This window comes from Elgaria multicarinata, chromosome 4, assembly GCF_023053635.1.
Source record: "Elgaria multicarinata webbii isolate HBS135686 ecotype San Diego chromosome 4, rElgMul1.1.pri, whole genome shotgun sequence".
NCBI classification, from domain to species: Eukaryota; Metazoa; Chordata; class Lepidosauria; order Squamata; family Anguidae; genus Elgaria; species Elgaria multicarinata.
Window position 1 is genome coordinate 59,934,350 of NC_086174.1, and position 3,806 is coordinate 59,938,155.

At 44.0% G+C, this 3,806-nt stretch overlaps 1 non-coding gene across 1 annotated transcript; it reads right to left on the reverse strand.

The window, feature by feature from the left end:
• Window positions 1-1,261: 1,261 nt before the first annotated feature.
• LOC134398564 (5S ribosomal RNA) lies at window positions 1,262-1,382 on the reverse strand. Its single transcript, XR_010025432.1, has one exon. It is a non-coding gene; the product is annotated as a 5S ribosomal RNA (ribosomal RNA).
• Between the last annotated feature and the right edge of the window lie 2,424 nt (window positions 1,383-3,806).

Sequence of the window (3,806 nt, forward strand, 5' to 3'; positions counted from 1 at the left end):
GTTAACATCCAGTATATTCCACTTGTTCAACTTCCCATCCCCCAGTGCATTCCTCTTTCCTTTACAGAGTCACTGGTTCAAATACAAGAAGAAAACATGGTACGCATAGCCCTCACCATGATACTGGCTCGGATGTGGAAACGAGAGGGAAAAAGAGGAAGGGAAAGCATGGTAGTGAAAGAAAAAAGAGGGGAAAGCATAGCTCTTAAGCAGTAGAAGTCTCGCCAAGGCAATACAAACATACACACAGAGCTCCATCACATCAGCAACTTATCACACTCTCGCCATGCCTGGTATGTGTTTTTGCAGCGTGGTACTCACATGACATCGTCCCTACCCTGCACTCATCTCAACTCTTCCCCTGCCTTTTACATCTTATTTTGGAGCAGGGAAAGTTCGTTCCCCCCCCCCTCAGTGTGCAATAAAGCTGCTCCTCCCTCCCATGTATTGCTGTCCTTGGGCTATATCAGACCATCCCGGTTTTTGTTGGGGGCTTGTGTGTCGAAGGGCGGTCTAGCTGACAAAAGAGGAGGGTGGGGCGGTTTTCTACTCAACTGTGAAGGGGGAGTGAGTGAGGGATGAGGCCGCTGCTGCCTGTGCCCAGGACTCAGTCCCATTCAACTCTATTGTTCTTACTGCTGAGTAGGCATGTCTAGGTTTCTTGACCAAGGGCACATCTTGACAGGGGAAAGCCCTGGGGTGGATCCGCAGTGGCAGCAGGTCATAACAGAGCTTTGTATAAATAAACAAACAAACAAATTAAAACAAAATGTTTCACGGTGCGGGGGCACCAGGAAGGGCGGTCCACCAAAGGCTACTTGACTGCCCCCACACCCCAACAAACTTGCGGAGCTTCACTTTAAAAGAAATGGGGAAAATACCGCTAAAGAAACTCCAGCTAAGCGCCGGGGGGTGGGGGTGGCGGTTCACCCCTGCACCTCCCTAGAACTGCAAAGCTTTGCAGTTAAAGACTTGTTTTTGTTGTTATTTTTTAAAAATGGAGCAAAGCACGGGCGCTGCTTCCCTGTAAACCTTTCCCAAGCCAAGCTATCCGTCCTGCCTTTATACAACTAGGTAGTGGCAGCAACAGTGTCGGCCCATGTGCTCCCTCCTGCTTCCTACAAACGGCCTCCTTTCTCTCCATGGAGCCCTGGCACTGGTACAGAGCCTGCAGCTCAGTCAGTGACCACAGCCGGCATTGGGACCATCTCCAAAGGCAGCAGTAGAGAAACTGAGCCGATCAGCTTTCTCTTTTTTTTTTAGCCTACAGCACCTGGTATTCCCAGGCAGTCTCCCATCCAGGTACTAACCAGGCCTAACCCTGCTTAGCTTCCGAGATCAGACGAGAGATCGGGTGTGTTCAAGGTAGTATGGCCGTAGGCTACCCAGTCAGCTTTCTGCCAGTAGCAGCGGCAAGAGCAACAACAACACTTTTTTTCAATGAGCCCTATTCTCTAGCCCCATCATCTATCTCCCTGTGCAATGTTTGCCATACAATAGTACAATAGTAGTTGCACAGTACATATAATCTGCAGGGGGAAGGAGAATGTAGGGGGAGATTTCACCGGCATAGTAGCGGTACAGGTGAAAAGATACATGAGCGCAACAATGCACAGATGTAAAAGTGCCCTGCACTCGATTCGCTAACGAAATGGAGGGGGAAACCACGCATGCAAACTGAAAAAAAAGTGTGATGGAGCTTCCCACACACACATGAGCTAGAAACCTCAAAGAAGCATCCTTCCTGCCCCCCTAATTGCAGGGTGGGGGGGGAGAAGCACAAGAGGAGGGAAGCCAAATGTACACATATTGTGACATGCCACAGAAGAATGCAGTGTACTTGTCACTGTTGCTGCCCTGCACTGTGAAATTGGCACGGGGATGGGGAAAGCGGCAGCACAACCGGGTGTGGCATGTAGAGTAAAATTATTGATATTAAACAGTCAGTATATAGTGGTAATTCTTTTTTAATTTTTTTTATTTACTTGTCACGTGACACCTATCCTTTGCAGATTTCAACCCCAAAGACACTTCATATAAGAAGAAATGGTATCTATAGCTGCTTTGTAGCTTTTGTTAAAATGTACCTGTGAGGCAGATGCTCCATTGCAACGTATACACATTTGTCATGGCAGACTGAAGGCCATATCTTTGGAAGATAAATACGATGAATCCCAGTTTCTCTGGGATTACATGTAGTCTTCCTTACCATTTGGATTGTATGTTGTTGGGCATGTCATGTCACACAATCCATTTGGTGGAGTTATCTGTGCTGAACCAAACTAGGTGCCTAAGCGCTTGTTTATTCTGAGAGGGAGAGCTATACAGCGGAAATCAATTTGTCATAGAATTATTTTTGATGAAAGGTGCTCAGTAAATGTAAGATCATTATCAAGATTGTTACAGAAACCTACCTGCCTGCCAGTGTTAGGAAGGGAAAGTCTTTCAACTACACTTCTGACAAACTCCACACTTGCATGGAATACTAAATTGTCAGGGTCATTTTCCACCACCCTCAGTCACTACAGATGTGTATATGTGTGTATAGATATAGACCCCCAGAATGAGCAATTCAGTGTGGCTGCCACTGATAACTAGCTCAGTGCTAATAGGTCCCCAGGCAGTTGACTACAATAAAGAAGCATGCAATGAAAATATCAATGTTTTGAGTTCCTATCTTTCTCAAGATAGGCATGTGGTTCCTTAAGGGTTGGGATGATATTTAAGCATCACGCCTAGTGAGCATGGATATACTAAATGTTCACTGAGAACTGCAGTTGCCGAGACTTCTAGGTCAAGAGCAGCTACGTCTTTGACACTATTTAGGCTGTGCAGCAGAACTGAATATAACTATACTTTGTTTCTGTTCTTTTCAGTTATTTATTTCACTCTGTCATTTTTACTCCTTGTACAGCTGAAATGCCTAGATTTTATAGGTCTAGTTGGAACATACCATATATAGCCCTCTTTGTTACTGGAACAGATAAGATCTCATAGTCTCCCAATGGGATCAAAACAAATGTTGAACCCATGCAACCATAAAAACAGCAGCAGCAACTATTTAGCAAATCCATTTAAGTAGAATATCATGGATACCACCCAGTTTAAAGCTGGTACACACAACCTCATTGGGGTTTTGAGGAAGATAGATTGTCTGGATCTATACAGATTGGTAGTTAGTGTATTGGTTGTGTAATCTCTCCACTGTGCATCCAGATTTCTTCCTAATAAGCATATATTTACATTCTGCGCCTGTGTGTAGAATGAATGTACTACCTACGTATAATTTCCATATGGTTTCAAATGAAACAGGGGAGTGTTTGCTACTCACCCCAATAAACTTACTACTATTCTGTTTGGTCAAAAGCAGTTAGTCTTCCTTTCAAGGTAAGAGGAAGAGGTGCTTGAATTAGCAACTGCATATGTTGACAGACATAATTGTGCTTTCCAAAAAATGAGAGTATGTGGGGGAATTTGTTGCATTGTGTCAAATCAAGAAGTATTCACCTTTTTAACCTCTGATAAGCCTCATGGAAAGAAGATAAACCTTATATGAACATAGCAGTTGCTTTTTTTGGGATAAAACTCATACCAATGTACTCTCCTTACCATATGAAGAGAACAGCTAATTTCCATGAAGTACACATCCATCAATACAAGTCCAGTTAAAATTAATGGAACTTGTAGCAACAAAGCACATTGAACAACATGGAACAATAGCACAGGCATTGGATATTTCCTTAGATAGTTTGAACCATGGCTTCCTCATCCAGCCTCAGATTTAACAGAAATGTGACAAGAAGGTA